General features: G+C 54.4%; 1 long non-coding RNA gene across 1 annotated transcript; it reads right to left on the reverse strand.

The window, feature by feature from the left end:
• Positions 1-757: 757 nt before the first annotated feature.
• On the reverse strand, positions 758-10833 carry LOC144330452 (uncharacterized). Its single transcript, XR_013396632.1, has 3 exons — positions 10701-10833; positions 10068-10181; positions 758-886 (listed from the first exon to the last, which is right to left on the reverse strand). It is a non-coding gene; the product is annotated as an uncharacterized LOC144330452 (long non-coding RNA).
• Positions 10834-16972: the final 6139 nt, after the last annotated feature.

Here is a 16972-nt window from a genome sequence, read left to right on the forward strand (position 1 = left end):
AGACCCTTCCCGGGGGCCTGTGACTGTCCCAGGGCGGCCGCTCCCACGGCCCTGAACCTGCCAAGGCCCGGGTGTAGGGGTGAGCGCGCACCGGCTGGGGGACGTTGGAGAAGCCAAGCAAAGGCAGCCGGGCGCGCCTTTCTGCCCTCCCAGTGGCGGGGGACGCGGCAGGGACAGGCGGGCGGCCAGCCGGCTTCAGGACGCTTGACAAGAGTTTCGGCTGAGGGTGCGCCCGGGTCTCTGGAGGGGCACCACTGACGGGGGGGCGTGGCATCGGGGGCGTGGCCTGGGCGTGGCCGGCGCCGCTTCTTCCCTTTCCTGAGCCCAGAGGGCACCTCCTGCAGGCCACGTTTCCTTCCTGCTGGGGGGCTTCTGTTCTCCCAGACCCGGTCGGTGCTCTTTTCCCCCAGCGCCCCTCCCCCACCCAGCCCTGGCCTTGCCTGCCGCAGCCACCTTCTTCTCTGACGCTGTGTCCTGGACTTGGTGACAATGACAACTTGACAAGAAGGCGAGCCTGGACCTTTCCTGCGGCAGCATCCAGCTTTCCCCGCCCCTCGCTGGGTGGGTGCCCACCACACGCCCAGCCTCACCCGCCCAGCCTGCCGCGCGTGCTTATCCAGGCCCTCCAGGCCAGGTCTCCGGGTCTTATGGAAGAAGGCCTCGTGTCTGGGCAGTGCCATCGCTGTGAGTGGGCATCCGGGGCCAGTCAGATGTGCCGTCTCCGGAGGTCACTTCCGTAGTGACCATCGACAGCTTGGCCAAATTCGGCCGCAGGATCTTTTCCTATCAATTGCAGGATGGACTCTTCCCGCAGCCATGCGACCTGTGGCCCGCGGGCCCTGCTCCCTGAGCTGGAGGAGGCTGAGCAGAACGAGCAGGTTGAGGCCTGTGGGAAGGAAGGGCCACATCTCCTTCATGTTTATTACCCCCTCCACAGGCCATACCTAGGAGGCCCTGAAGGGTTTCTTTTTTTTTTTTTTGTGACGGAGTCTCGCTCAGTCGCCCAGGCTGGAGTGCAGTGGCCGGATCTCAGCTCACTGCAAGCTCCGCCTCCCGGGTTTACGCCATTCTACTGCCTCAGCCTCCCGGCCTTAAAGGCTTTTTTAAGGGGGAAAGGAGGTTTCCAGAACCACAGCCGGCTCAGCAGAAAGACTCCACCAACAGAATCTGTGGGCGCACATTCCTCAACAGCTGAAGAAGGGGCTGGAGGGGCTCCTGGCATCCCCTCCAGAGCCAGGCCCAGGGCCCTGTGTGCAGTGGGGAGTCCTGCATCTGCATTGTTGCTAAGAAGGTGACATTTGGCCACACAAAGTGGCTCATGCCTGTAATCCCAACACTTTGGGAGGCTGAAGCTGCCAGGATTGCTTGGGCCCAGGAGTTCGAGACCAGCCTGGGCAACTTGGTGAAACCTCATTTCTTTTTTTTGAGACAGGGTTTCACTCTGTCGCCCAGACTGGAGTGCAGTGGCACGATCTCAGCTCATCGCAACCTCTGCTTCCCAGGCTCAAGTGATTCTCCTCACTCAGCCTCCCAAGTAACTGGGATTACAGGTGTGCAACACCACACCTGGCTAATTTTTGTATTTTTAGTAGAGATGGGGTTTCACCATGTTGGCCAGGTTGGTGGTGAACTCCTGACCTCAAATTGTCCACCTGCCTCGGCCTCCCAAAGTGCTGGGATTACAGGCCTGAGCCACCGTGCTCAGACGTTTTTTTTTTTTTCTTTTTTTTTTGAGATGGAGTTTCACTCTATCGCCCAGGCTGGAGTGTGGTGGCACGATCTCGGCTCACTGCAACCTCCACCTCCCAGGGTCAAGTGATTCTCCTGTCTCAGCCTCCAGAGTAGATGGGATTACAGGCATGCACCACCATGCCTGGCTAATTTTTATATTTTTAGTAGAGACAGGGTTTCACCATGTCTGCCAGGCTGGTCTTGGACTCCTGACCTCAAGTGATCTGGCCACCTTGGCCTCTCAAAGTGCTGGAATTACAGGTGTGAGCCACCATGCCCAGCCCTCATTTCTACAAAAAATACAAAAATTAGTCGGGCTTGGCACACACCTGTAGTCCCAAGTACTCAAGAGGATGAAGTGGGAGGATCACTTGAGCCTGGGGAGGTAGAGGCTGCAGTGAACCATGTTCCTGCCACTGCAGTCCAGCCTGTGTGACAGTGAGACCCTGTCTCAAAAAAAAAAAGAAAAGAAAAAGAAGGCGACACTTCTTGAGGCTGCTGGTTTTTGAGCCCTACTGTGCTGCATGCTTTTGGTGCTCACTCTAATTCACAGGACCTCGAGGGCAAGACTTCGGCCCACAGGTATCCCAGGACCTAGAACTGTGTCTGACATATACCAGGTACTCAGTAAACCCTTGTCACACAAATCCCCAAGAACATTTCACAGTGCTTTTCTTTTTTCCTTTTTTTTCCGAGTGCAGTGGTGCAATCTTGGTTCACTGCAACCTCTGCCTCCCTAGCTCAAGCGATCCTCCCACCTCAGCCTCCTGAGTAGCTGGGACCACAGGCACGTACCACCATGCCTGGCTAATTTTTTGTATTTTTAGTAGAGACAGGTTTTTGCTATGTTGCCCAGGATGGTCTCAAACTCCTGAGCTCAGGCAGTCCACCCACCTCAGCCTCTCAAAGTGCTGGGATTACAGGCATGAGCCACCATACTCAGCCTTGTTTCTCATTTATATAGGTAGTGATTGGAGGCTCAGGAGGGGAATTCACAGCTCAAAGTTGAACACCCAGTGGGAGAAGCAGGCCAGGACATAAGCAGGAGGGGCTCCAAAGCTGAGTTTGTTGCTGCAGAGCCTTTCCTGAAGTTGGAGAGAGTGTCTGCAGAAGGAGGCTAGAGACAGCTGTAGAATCACTACTACTGGTGACATCATTGTTCCACTCTGCCCTGACCCCTGAGTTGGTCAGACTTGGCCATGTGGAGAACTCCCTGCTTCTCCTGCTCTCTGCTGCCCTAACCTGAGACTGGTTATTCAAGTGTCTTCCTCACTGTCTCCCCCAAACAGGAAGTCTTTTTTGATGCTCTTGCATCTGGGGCTGACCCAACACTTCTCATCCCATGTGGTCATTGCTGGCTTACAGGTCAGTCTGGCCCTTGCACTCGATGTTCTCTAAGGGCAGAGCTCATGGTGCTGGCTCTGAGAAGGTATCAGGAAGTGATAAATGGAAGGGTGGGTAGGTGGATGGGTAGATGAATGGATGAGCAGGTGGATGAGTGGGCAGATGTGTGTGTGTATGGACATGTGGGTGGATGCATGGATGGATGGATGGACAGCTAGATGAATAGATGGGTGGATGGATGGATAAATATCTGGAAAGGTGGGTGGGTGGATGGATGGATGGATGGGTGGGTGGATGGATGGATAGATGGGTGGATGGGTGGGTGGGTGGATGAGTGGGTAGATGGGTGGATGGGAAGGTGGGTGGGTGAATGGATGGGTGGATGGGTGGGTGGGTGGATGGATGGGTGGATGGGTGGGTGGGTGGATGGATGGGTGGATGGGCAGGTGGGTGGGTGGGTGCATGCATGGGTGGGTGGATGGGTGGGTGGATGGATGAGTGAGTGAATTGGTGGTTGGCTGGATGGGTGGGTGGATGGGTGGGTGGGTGTGTGGATGGGTGGATGAGTGGGTGGATGGGTGGATGGGGAGGTGGGTGGGTGGATGGGTGGGTGGATGGGTGGATGGGTGGGCGGATGGATGGGTGGGTGGATGGGTGGATGAGTGGGTGGATGGGTGGATGGGGAGGTGGATGGGTGGATGGGTGGGTGGATAGGTGGATGAGTGGGTGGATGGGTGGATGGGGAGGTGGGTGGATGGGGAGGTGGGTGGGTGGGTGGATGGATAGGTGGATGGGTGGGTGAATGGTGTGTTCTCAGCAACAGCCAGAGGACCACTCCTATCTCCCTGTATATGCTGAGTTGCTGGGGTTTCTGGCCAGAAAGAATCGTATAGGCTGTCCATAAAACAGCTGGAGAGGTGGGTAAAGTTTACCCTGTAGAAGAGAAGGCTCAGGGGAGCAGGAGAGCTGCCTCTGAATATTTAGAGGGCTGTCCCTTGGGAGTAGGCAAGGACACCCCTCCTGAGCCTCATGGCTGCACAGGCGGACCAAGAACCCGCGGCAGAAGTAGTATGGAGGCAGATGGTGTCTTGAGGCTCAAGCTGCCTGCTGGTTCCAGACACCTCCTTCTCTTCTGGGACTTCTGCCAAATGGTAAATGGAACCCGATTTTTTTGCAAACTTACATTTTTAGTTCTGAAATTGGTGATGACTCCAAACATTTTTATAATTAACAAAGTATCTTGGCTGGGTATGATGGCTTAGGCCTGAAATCCCAGTGCTTTGGGAGGTCAGGGTGGGAGGATCACTTGAGGCCAGGAGTTCCACACCAGCCTGGGCAACATGGTGAGATTCTGGCTCTACAAAAAGTTGTTTAAAAAATTAGCCAGAAGTGGTGGTGCACATCTGTGGTCTCAGCTACTCGGGAGGCTGAGGTAGGAGGATTGCTTGAGGCAGGGAGTTCAAGGCTGCAGTGAGCTGTGATCTTGCCACTGCATTCCAGCCTGGGTAACAGAAAGAAACCCTGACTGTAAATGAACAAACAAATCAACAAAGTATCTTTTAAAAAAAAAACAAACAATTTTATACTTAAGCATAATTAAAAATTACATTATTGTGATGGAGATAGGGTCTCACTGTGTTGTCCAGGCTGGTCTCAAACTCCTGGGCTCAAGCGATCCTCCTGCCTTGGCCTCCCAAAATGCTGGAGTTACAGGCACAAGCCACCATAGCTGGCCAACAAAGTGTCTTTTGAATGAAAGCAAAACACTCACAGTCCCAAATGACACAGAGATGTTTACCATGAGAAGTAACACTGTGCCCCCAACCTCCCCACCCCAGTTTATCTTCCCAGGGTCTCCCCAAGAGCTGCTTCCTGTGACTCCTGCTGTGTGTAGTTCTGCTGACAGTGACCTGGACAGCTGTGCGCCATGCACAGCATCTCTTTTCTCTGACTTACCACATTTTAGAGACTACCGACTCCTCCATGTGAAAGATGGGAATTTAACTACATCACATTACCCTACAAACTTCATTGTTTTTTTTTTTTTTTTTTTTTTTTTTTGAGACGGAGTCTCGCTCTGTCACCCAGGCTGGAGCACAGTGGTGCAATCTCGGCTCACTGCAAGCTCCGCCTCCCAGGTTCACGCCATTCTCCTGCCTCAGCCTCCCAAGTAGCTGGGACTACAGGCGCCCGCCACCTCTCCCGGCTAGTTTTTTGTATTTTTTAGTAGAGACGGGGTTTCACTGTGTTAGCCAGGATGGTCTCGATCTCCTGACCTCGTGATCTGCCCGTCTCGGCCTCCCAAAGTGCTGGGATTACAGGCTTGAGCCACCGCGCCCGGCCCAAACTTCATTGTTAATATAGTTATTTTTATTTCTTCTACTGCTTTTTTGGTAACTTTATTTATTTATTCATTCATTTATTTTTTTTTTTTGAGATGGAGTTTCGCTCTTATTGCCCAGGCTGGAATTCAATGGTGCAATCTCGGCTCACTGCAACCTCTGCCTTCCAGGTTCAAGTGATTCTCCTGCCTCAGCCTCCCGAGTAGCTGAGATTACAGGTGGCCACCACTATGCCCAGCTAATTTTTGTATTTTTAATAGAGACGGGGTTTCACTATGTTGGCCGGGCTGGTCTTGAACTCCTGAGCTCAGATGATCCACCCACCTCAGCCTCCCAAAGTGCTGGGATTACAGATGTGAGCCACCATGCCCAGACTTTTTTGCTTTTGAGACACAATTTTGCTCTGTTGCCCATGCTGGAGTGCAGTGGTGCGATCTTGGCTAACTGCAACCTCTGCCTCCCAGGTTCAAGCGATTCTCCTGCCGCAGCCTCCCAAGTAGCTAGGACTACAGGCATGTACCACTACACCCAGCTAATTTTTGTATTTTTAGTAAAGATGGGGTTTCACCATGTTGGCCAGGCTGGTCTGGAACTCCCGACGTCAGGTGATCGCCCACCTCCGCCTCCCAAAGTGCTGGGATTACAGGCTTGAGCCACTGCACCTGGCATATTTTTTAAATTAACTTTTAAAGACAGAGTCTTGCTCTGTCACCCAGGATGGAGTGCAGTGGTATGGACACAGCTCACTGCAGCCTCAAACTCTGGGATCCAATCATTCCTCCCACGTAGGCCTCCTGTGTAACGGGGACTACAGGCATACACCACGCTGCCAGCTACTTTTTGTATTTTTCTAGAGATGGGGTTTCACCATGTTGCTCAGGCTGGTCTCGAACTCCTGAGCTTAAGTGATTTGGCTGCCTCAGCCTCCCAGATTGCTGGGATTACAGGCATGAACCACTGCTCCCGGCCCTCAGTAACTTTAAGTAATATTCTTTCTGCTATTAGGGAAACAGGAGCCTAGGAGAGCCAGGATCACACCATCTTAAAACCAACTTCATCTTAAAACTAGCAAGGGACATTCCTTGGCAGTCACATCGTACTGAGATATTTACAAAGGAGAAAACATCTTAAAGATACCTGCAAGGACACACTCCTACAACTATGGAAAGTCCAGATGTTCCAACAGACACCATAATATATGCTTTCAAGGTAATTATACTTATGCTTTATGAACTTATACTAAAATGTCAAGGATAGTTTTCTTTAAATCAACCGAATAATAAATTCTGTCATGCTGTTAGCCCACCCGCACGTAGGCACAGCTTAGTTTAGTCTTTATACAGATAAGACCCCCGTATAAGAGAAACTTAAAGCTGGTGCTTTTCCTCTGCTTTCTGAGGTTGTCCCACTCTGTAACTGAGTGGCTTTCAATAAATGAGCTTTTAGGCCGAGCACGTTGGCTCACGCCTGTAATCCCAGCACTTTGGGAGGCCAAGGCAGGTGGATCACCAGAGGTCAGGAGTTCAAGACCAGCTTTGCTAACGTGGTGAAACCCCATCTCTACTAAAAATACAAAAATTAGCTGGGTGTGGTGGCGAGGGCCTGTAATCCCAGCTACTCGGGAGGCTGAGACAGGAGAACCACTTTAACCCAGCAGGCGGAGGTTACAGTGTGCTGAGATCACGCCACTGTATTCTAGCCTGGGCAACAGAGTGAGACTTCATCTCAAAAAAAAAAAAAGAGGCCGGGCGCGGTGGCTCAAGCCTGTAATCCCAGCACTTTGGGAGGCCGAGACGGGCGGATCACGAGGTCAGGAGATCGAGACCATCCTGGCTAACACGGTGAAACCCCGTCTCTACTAAAAAATACAAAAAAATAGCCGGGCGAGGTGGCGGGCGCCTGTAGTCCCAGCTACTCGGGAGGCTGAGGCAGGAGAATGGCATAAACCCGGAAGGCAGAGCTTGCAGTGAGCCAAGATCCGGCCACTGCACTCCAGCCTGGGCAACAGAGCGAGACTCCGTCTCAAAAAAAAAAAAAAAAAAAGAAAAGAAAAGGCTGGGCGCGTGGCTCAGGCCTGTAATCCCAGCACTTTGGGAGGTTGAGACGGGTGGATCATGAGGTCAGGAGATCGAGACCATCCTGGCTAACACAGTGAAACCCCGTCTCTACTAAAAAATACAAAAAATTAGCCGGGCGTGGTGGCAGGCGCCTGTAGTCCCAGCTACTCGGGAGGCTGAGGCAGGAGAATGGCGTAAACCCGGGAGGTGGAGCTTACAGTGAGCCTAGATCGTGCCACTGCACTCCAGCCTGGGCGACAGAGCGAGACTCCGTCTCAAAAAAAAAAAAAAAAGTCAGAAACAAAAAAACACATTTTGTATTCAGTACTTCTCCCCTTATCCATGAGGACACATCCCAAGAACCCCAGCGGATGTCTGACACCAGAGATAGTGCCAAAGCCTACACAGACTGTGCTTTTTTTTTTTTTTTTTTTTTTTTGAGACGGAGTCTCGCTCTGTGGCCCAGGCTGGAGTGCAGTGGTGCGATCTCCACTCACTGCAAGCTCCGCCTCCTGGGTTCACGCCATTCTCCCGCCTCAGCCTCCTGTGTAGCTGGGACTACAGGCGCCTGCCACCACGCCCGGCTAATTTTTTTTTGTATTTTTTAGTAGAGACAGGGTTTCACCATGTTAGCCAGGATGGTCTCGATCTCCTGACCTCATGATCCGCCTGTCTCGTCCTCCCAAAGTGCTGGGATTATAGGCTTGGGCCACTGCGCCCCACCAGACTGTGCTTTTTCTTATACATGCATACATACATACATACATATCTACGAGAAGGTTTAATTTATAGATTAGGCACAGTAAAAGTTATTTCATAGAACTTTTCTTTTTTTGAGATAGGATCTCACTCTGTCATCTAGGCTGGAGTGCAGTGGCACGATGACCCCTCACTGCAGCCTTGAACTCCCTGGCTCAGGTGATTCTCCCACCTCAGCCTTTTGCGTAGCCGGGACTAGAAGTATGGGGCACCACACTCAGCTAATTTTTTTTTTTTTTTTGGTAGAAATGGGGTTTCACCATGTCGTCCAAGCTGGTTTTTGTTGTTGTTGTTTTTGATACAGTGTCTTGCTCTGTCAGCCAGGCTGGAGTGCAGTGGTGTGATCATGGCTCACTGCAGCCTTTACCTCCTAGGCTCAGGCGATCCTTCCACTTCATGCTCAGCTAATTTATTTATTTATTTTTGTAGAGACAGGGTCTCCCTATGTGGCCCAGGCTGATCTTGAACTCCTGGGCTCGAGCAATTTTCCTGCCTTAGCCCTGAAAGTGCTGGGATTACAGGCATGAGCCACCATGCCTGGCCAAATTGTGCATTTTAAAAGGGTATGTTTTGGTTGGGCAAGGTGGCTCACGCCTGTAATCCCCGCACTTTGGGAGGCCGAGGCGGGCGGATGACAAGGTCAGGAGATCGAGACCATCCTGGCTAACACGGTGAAACCCTGTCTCTACTAAAAATACAAAAAATTAGCCGGGCGCGGTCGCGGGTGCCTGTAGTCCCAGCTACTCGGGAGGCTGAGGCAGGAGAATGGCGCAAACCTGGGAGGCAGAGCTTGCAGTGAGCCGAGATCGCGCTACTGCACTCCAGCCTGGGCGACAGAGTGAGGCTCCGTCTCAAAAAAAAATAATAAATAAATAAATAAATAATAGAAAAAAAAAAAAAAAGCCTGGGCGTGGTGGCTGACGCCTGTAATCCCATCACTTTGGGAGGCCGAGGCGGTCAGATTATGAGGTCAGGAGATCAATACCATCCTGGCTAACACGGTGAAACCCCGTCTCTTTTAAAAATACAAAAACTTGGCCGGGCGCGGTAGCTCAAGCCTGTAATCCCAGCACTTTGGGAGGCCGAGACGGGTGGATCACGAGGTCAGGAGTCGAGACCATCCTGGCTAACACGGTGAAACCCCGTCTCTACTAAAAAATACAAAAAACTAGCCGGGCGAGGTGGCGGGCGCCTGTAGTCCCAGCTACTCGGGAGGCTGAGGCAGGAGAATGGCATGAATCCAGGAGGCAGAGCTTGCAGTGAGCCAAGATCACGCCACTGCACTCCAGCCTGGGCAACAGAGTGAGGCTCCGTCTCAAAAAACAAAAAACAAAACAAAACAAAACAAAAAAAACTGGGCTGCGCGGTGGCTCACGCCTGTAATCCCAGCGCTTTGGGAGGCTGAGGTGGGCAGATCACCTGAGTGTCAGGAGTTCAAGACCAGCCTGGCCAACAGGGTGAAACCCTATCTCTACTAAAAGTACAAAAAATTAGCCGGGTGTGGTGGCGGGCTCCTGACGTCCCAGCTACTCAGGAGGCTGAGGCAGGAGAATGGCGGGAACCTGCGAGGCGGAGCTTGCAATGAGCTGAGATCGCGCCACTGCACTCCAGCCTGGGCTACAGAGCGAGACTCCGTCTCAAAAAAAAGAATTAGCCGGGCGTAGTGGCACATGCCTGCGGGCCCCAGCTACTCAGGAGGCTGAGGCAGGAGATTTGCTTGAACCCAGGAGGCAGAGGTTGCAGTGAGCTGAGATGGTGACATTGCACTCCAGCCTGGGCAACAGAGTGAGACTCCATGTCAAAAAGAAAATAATATGTTTACTTTCACACTCACCTCTGACCTCCTCTTGGGAAGATGAGGTTACTGGTGCCCTCCCCTTCTCTTCCACTTTCAGATTTCTTCCTGGTCAGCCCCTAACACTGAATGTAAATACGGTCCAACATCAACCTGCAAACAAACACTGACATAAGAGTGCAGTTGGAAAGGATCTCGCAAAGGAACAGAATCTTGTGATCATAATTGTAATAAACATAATTGCCGGGTATTGAGAGCTTACAGATTCCAGGGCTCCGGCTCTGTTTCACAGGGGCCACTCAGTAGACCTCGTGGCGACCCTGAGGTCAGGTACCACGTCCCCATTTTACAGAGGAGGAAACGGAGACATCATATGACAACGAAAAGGTAGCAAAGTTGGGATTGGTGCCCAGGCTCTCCAAGTTGAAAAGCTCTCGGCCACCTTGGAGAACATGGTTCTTGTGGTCTGAAGCATCACCCTGCACTGGCTTTCTGTTGCCAAGGATGGGTTTTCCTCACTGGTGTCCACCTACACTCATTTGTGTCATGTGGTTAAGCCCTTTTGGCAACATAAGACCTTTCCCAGGAATGTGCCTTGGTGCAGAGGAAGACAGTGGGGGCAGGCCCCCTCCCTGGGATGCTCCACGCTCCCTGACCTCACATGGGTACAACCTGGGCCGTGACCGAGACCTGCTGTGCGGCAGACAATGGGAAGCCTGTGTGTCGTCCTGGGTGCTGGAATTAGACAATATTTAGCTTTCCCTTGGTGGAAAAGCCTTTCCCCTCCCGCTTTGGGCAGGAACTGGTTCCTGTTGGGTGGGGCCTGGCTGCTACCCCACCCCCACCCGGTACCTCTCTGGGCTGCTCCCTGCCTGTGTCCCTGAGCACTGATTCCAGAGGTTTAATCATTAACGGGCACGTTTGGCCTTCGGTTGTGGGCTGGAATTTAGGACCTGTGCCCAGGAACAATGATCTCCGACACATTATTTTGTGTAAAGTAACTTTTCGCTGCCATTAGCTAATAAAGCTGGAATAAAGTGAGGTCCATTAACCAGCACTGGCCTCTTCGGCCTCTGGGGCTCCTTGGGAGGGACCCAAGGGACTCGCCTTTTGAGGACTGTGAAATCGCTGCTAGAAAATGTGCTTACAATTGTGGTCCAGCACTGAAGCCACTCAGTATGTTTTTAGTCCCCTCTGTGTGGCAACCCCGCGTGTGGTTTTGGGGACTGGCAGAGTGCCCTGGAAGCGTGCCCACGTGCTGCAGATCCACCAGAGGAAATGCTGGGGAAATGCTGACGCCTGCTTTGCTCCCTGTTTCAGGGTCACCGAATGAGAAGCTGTTGGGATGAATGGCTCCCCACCCTCCTAGCCCGGGCCAGGGGTCGTCCAGCAGCAACGCCCACCTCCCTTCATCATGGGAGGAGGAGCTAGCGCTCCAGTCAGCCCTTTTCATCCTGAGCTGTTTGCTGGAAGTCACCAGTGGGTACCCACAGCCCAAGCCTCCTCTCTCTCCTTCCCCCAACCTCTGAGACAGCTGACTGGATGCTCCCTCCAGCCCCATTCCCCTGCCCTCTCCCGAGGACAGCTCTGTCGGCAGCAGGGCCTCCCAGCAAGAGCCAGCAGCTGCGCTATTTCTGCTGCTCCAGCATTTCGGGGGCAGCTGACGGGAAGGGTAGGGGCGATTTAGAGAGGCCCACTGGCGGGGATGGTGATGGGACTCCACGTCTCCCGCACGGGACCCCCCCCTCCTCACTGGGCTTCATTCTTAGGGTCCCCCGTTGTTCTTCCCGGGGCACAGCCCTCCCTCTCTGTGCCTTGTTAGCTCATCCCAAGTCCACCCTACAGCCAGTCTCCTCCGTCTTGGTGCGGCCTGTCTCCATGGCCCCGCCGGAATGCTGACCGCCCAAGGGCCAGTGTTACAAGGGGACCCCACCAGCCTTTCCTACGGAGGCATCCAGAACCCTCTGGCTTCTCCCCATCTTCCTGCCCTCCCACATTTCTGCCTCCCTAGCTGTGCCCCCAGCCCCAGGAACATGAGGCTGCAAACTCAGAATCTGCTTTCGCCTCTGGTGAGCTGCCAAATCCCCCTTGGGCAGGCCTGTCGCCTGCAGCCTGTATCTGTGTTGCCCTCTACTGCTGTGGCAGTGCCCAGGGCAACTGGTTGGCACACTCACGCTCAGGGACAACCTCACGGTCAGCATGTGGTTGTGCATGGAATGTGGAGCCGGTCAGCCAGCAGCTTTCAGACAGGGAAGGGCCGAAGGGCCCAGGCCACACAGAGGGCCAGGGCCAGCACCCAGGCACTGGCCGCCACCACCTGTTTTCCCCCAGCAGCCCTGGGCTCTCCTTGGGTGGCTCTGCTCTGTGACTGCGGGCTGGCTCTTGGACCTCGGTTCCCTGCTGTTCTGGGAGGCTTGGGGCCTAGCTGAACTCGGGGCTTTCCTGCCTGGCAGCCCCTGACACCGGATGGCCAGACACACTCCCACAAACTCCACCCGGCCTCTTGTTGGCCACCGGAAGGGCTGGCTGGAGCTGCAGGATGTGCACACCCCTGTTGAGGGCTTGCCCACTGCCCCTCTGGGAGCCTTCCTGGAATCCAGGAAATGAAGGCACTCTCAGGCAGGACACCCAGTCAGATCTACCTCGCTACAGGGCTCCAGGCCCTGTTCCTGGCCCTGCCAGGGAAGCCAGACCCAGCTGCCCAAGAGCAGACCCTGCCTGCAGAAGCGCTCCCAGGGGAGACAGCCAGGATCTCACTGGGAACAGACCCCCCAGGTTCTTTCCAAGCCTGCCCTTCCTTTGCCTCCCTGCAGCCTCCTCATCCCCCTCAGCCCACCCCGGCCGAGAGCAGCCACCACCCAGCTTGCCCTGCCATGGTTCCCTGCTCAGGCCACAGTCCCCTGGATCAGAGTGGTCTACTGGTCTCTGCTACTTTTAGGATCAAACCTAAAATCTTAAAGAACTTGACCCAGAGAGAGCTGGCTCTGCAGACCAGTGGGGGAACGGGTAGACTATTCCGTATACAGGGTTTGGACAACTCTCAAGAGAGAAAGCTGGTTTATTTCACATCGTTCGGAGAGATCCACTCCAGAGGGATTAAATAACTTCCAATATAGAAAAGATTCGAGTGTGGGCCCTCCCAAGGCGGGGCGTTCACCCCCAAAGTGGGGTGACTCTCCAGGGTCATCACTGCAAACACTCGATTGCATCAAAGCCCCGCTGGCTCTGGGCACAGCCAGGAAGGTGCAGCCCCCCAGACAAGCAAGCTGTATTATCTCCAGCACGTGGGACAGGGAGGTTATGTTCTCCAGATGTTAGGGAGCTGCCTCCCACTCCCCAGCCCTGCCCAGGCTGATCGCCTGCTGAATGCTTTATGCATGTGCCAAATGGCAGCGCTTGCACCCTGGGGCTGGATGGAACAGCAAGGAGGCCTCGGGACTGGGTGGGGGCCCTGCTAACACCATGGGAGGACCTGTGAGGACCAGCCCTGGGGAACTGCGCCTGGCCTCAGGCACTCCCCTCCTGGCCTGGGACAGAACTGTACAGCCTACTCCAGTTCAGTGCCAAGTGGAGCCACTCCTGCAGGGCAGTGGGCTGGGTGGGGATGCCACATGTGAGCCGCAGTCCTGGCAGGGACCTGGTTAACCTTGCCTTACACACGCAAGGTAGTCCCTGGACACCACCAAGACCAACCAGCTCCAGCCTGGTCCCAGGTCTCTGCCTGCAGAGACCAGCAGGCAGGGCAGGCATGCTTCAGAAGCTGCCCCGATGGGACACTGCGCTTGTCGAGGCGATGCAGACAGACCTGACACAGCCCCTGCCGCTGCTCTGCGACCCAGTTCCCTGAGCCTGGCTTCTCTCAGCTGTGGACAGGGGTAAGAATAAGGCCACCTGCCTCAAGGGTGGCTGTGAAGGTGAGATGGCGCAGCCCAGGTGCCCGGGAATAGTCAGCACTCGGGAAGGTGCCCTGGGTGTGCCCCAAGCACACAGTGCACACAGGGTGGAGATGAGGGGCTCCCACAGGTCTGGAAGGTTTCCGGGGTCTGCACTGGATGACCTGGGCTGACACGTGGGCAAGAGCACCCTGGTCTGCAGGGCACAGGATGTACAGAAACTCCAAGGCCAGGGGGATGGCGAGAGGGTGTCCCACTAGAGGGCCTGGAGAGCCGCTGCGGTCTGGGAGGGACTGCGTGCCAGGCTTTCCTCCTGGGAGTCTCCCGGCCTCTGGCTGTCTGTCATGTCTGGGAGCCTCCTGGCCTCCTGCTGTCTGTCATGTCTGGGAGCCTCCTGGCCTCCTGCTGTCTGTCATGACTGGGAGTTTCCTGGCCTCCGGCTGTCTGTCATGTCTGGGAGCCTCCTGGCCTCTGGCTGTCTGTCATGACCTCTGGCTCCCAGAAGGCCTGGGCTTGTTCATTTCCACTCAAGATTCCCAAGTCAAGGGTAATGGCACATGCCTGTAGTCCCAGCTGCTCTGGGGCTGAGTCAGGAGGATCACTTGAGCCCAGGAGTTTGAGTCCTGAGGAACATCTCAAAATAATAATAATAATAATAATAATAATAATAATAATAATAATAATAAATTAAATTAGAAGACGATTCGCCCAGCACTTTGGGAGGCTAAGGTGGGCAGATCAGGTGACTTGAGGTCAGGAGTTTGTGACCAGCCTGGCCAACATGGTGAAACCCCATATCTACCAAAAATGCAAAAATTAACCAGGTGTATTGGTGTATGCCAGCAACTCCAGAGGCTGAGGCAGGTGGATCACCTGAGGTCAGGAGTTCGAGACCAGCCTGCCAACATGGGGAAACTCCATCTCTACTAAAATACAAAAATTAGCCAGGCGTGGAGGTGCACATTTGTAATCCCAGCTACTCCTGAGGTTGACATAGGAGAATCGCTTGATTCTTGAGGGCAGTGGCACCATCATGGCTCACTGCATCCTCGACCTACCAGGCTCAAGTGATTCTCCCACCTCAGCCTCTTGAGTAGCTGGGAGCACAGGTGAGCACCACCATACCTGGCTAATTTTTGTATTTTTGTAGAGACAGGGACTTGTTATGTTGCCCAGGCTGGTCTCAAACTCCTGGGCTCAAACGATCCTCCTGCCTCAAAAGTACTGGGATTACCACCCAACCTCCCAGAGTACTGGGATTACAGGCATGAGCCACCACGCCCAGCTGGGTTTCTTTACAGAAGAGGGAAGTGAGGCTTAGGGAGGAAAGAGCTTGCCCAGAGTCCCACAGCTGGTCCAAAGCCAGTCCCAAAGCCCATTGTTCTCCCACAGGGCAGCCCTGGTTCTGCCATAATTGCTGTGTGCCCCTGGGTTAATCATTTTCCCTCTCTGGGCCTCCATTTCCCCATCTACAAAATGATAATATCTGAGGCCCCTTCTGGCTTGGATGGCTCCACAGTGGACTTTCCTGCCTGATGGCCGTGGCGGTTCCTGAGGAGTCGGCCCTGGCCTCACAGGGAGGCCAGTTACCAGCCTCGTGCTACAAGACCCAGCATATCAACCCCAAGCCAGACGCCCTTCATCCGGGCCCTCACCCACCAAATGCTGCAAGCTCTGCCAGGCGCCCTTCATCCGGGCCCTCACCCACCAAATGCTGCAAGCTCTGCCAGGCGCCCTTCATCCGGGCCCTCACCCACCAAATGCTGCAAGCTCTGCCAGGCGCCCTTCATCCGGGCCCTCACCCACCAAATGCTGCAAAGTCTTCATGTCACTGTCCCTTCTCCAGGCTCTGGTTAGAGGACCAGCATTCAGAAAAGCTGACCCAGGACTCGCAGGAAGTGCGGTGGGGGCACCCTGGCCACTACTCCCCTATCCTTTCAGTAGAGTCTGCCCCAGCCTGAAGAGGTTTTATCAGGGGACCTAGGGGGGACCAAAGAAGGGGATGGTCTTGGCTCCATCCACGGCCACTAAGGATCACCCCGTCTCATACCACATCCCAAATTCCTTTGACCCAGAGTTCCCCCATGCCTGCTTCCGGCCAGCTGTCAGGGATCCTAGGGGAGGTCTCCCTCCGGTGGTCCCTCCAGCAAACTCCTGCATGCTCAGGAGCGTTGTTGTCCTTGTCCTCCCTCAGCCAAGGTCAGGGCTGGTGGTGCTGACCTTGAAGGCGGTCATGGCCACAGCCGTCTCTGCTGGCCTGTTCCAGTGGGCCAGCACCCTGCCCTTGCCTGCAGCCCCGAGGTTCCTGCATGTGGGTGCCCACCTGTGAGAGGGCAAAGGGCAGACTGAGGGCATGGCTGAGACTGGAGGTGGGAGACTCTGATGGCAGCCACCACAGGGGACCACAACGGTAGGGTAGAGCCCACTGTGGGAGCTCCCAGCCACTCCCATTCTCCAGGAATGTCCCTGACATGGAGTGGCCCAAGTCTGGACCGGGTCATCCTGTCCCACGGGCTTCAGCTGATTGGTCCCCCAGTAGACCCTGACTCTAGCTGAGGGTCAGACTCTCCTCCTGAAGCCTGACGGGTTGGGGAGGAGGCCCCAGTTTGTGGGGAGGGTGTGAGGAAGGGCCGTAACTGCATTGGTGGAACAATGAATATGTTAATAGTCCACATACAAACATTTCCTTCAACCTGAAAGTCCATTTTCTCCCGATTTTAGAATAAATAAAATCATTTCCATGAGCTCCCTGAAAATATCACGAGCCCCAGCACTGAGCTGGCTGTGCCTCAGGGAGACATTGACCTGCCTAGAGGTGGCCCCCGTTTCAAGGCTGCAGACTGGGAAGGTGAGCTCCCCTTTCACCTGGAGACACCCCACCCCCTTCCAGGAGAGTCTTCTTTTTGCCTGAGTTGCCCCGAACTGGTGTCTGAATGCTGGTGGCCGAAAGAACTGATGGCTGCCGTCCCCCCATGGCTGTGACCTGTGAACCCAGCCGGGCCGTATCAGTTGTCACTGCCGCTGCGGGAACCCATTTCACAGGTGAAGGCA

The sequence above is a fragment of the Macaca mulatta genome, chromosome 7 (genome assembly GCF_049350105.2).
Source record: "Macaca mulatta isolate MMU2019108-1 chromosome 7, T2T-MMU8v2.0, whole genome shotgun sequence".
Taxonomy (NCBI): domain Eukaryota; kingdom Metazoa; phylum Chordata; class Mammalia; order Primates; family Cercopithecidae; genus Macaca; species Macaca mulatta.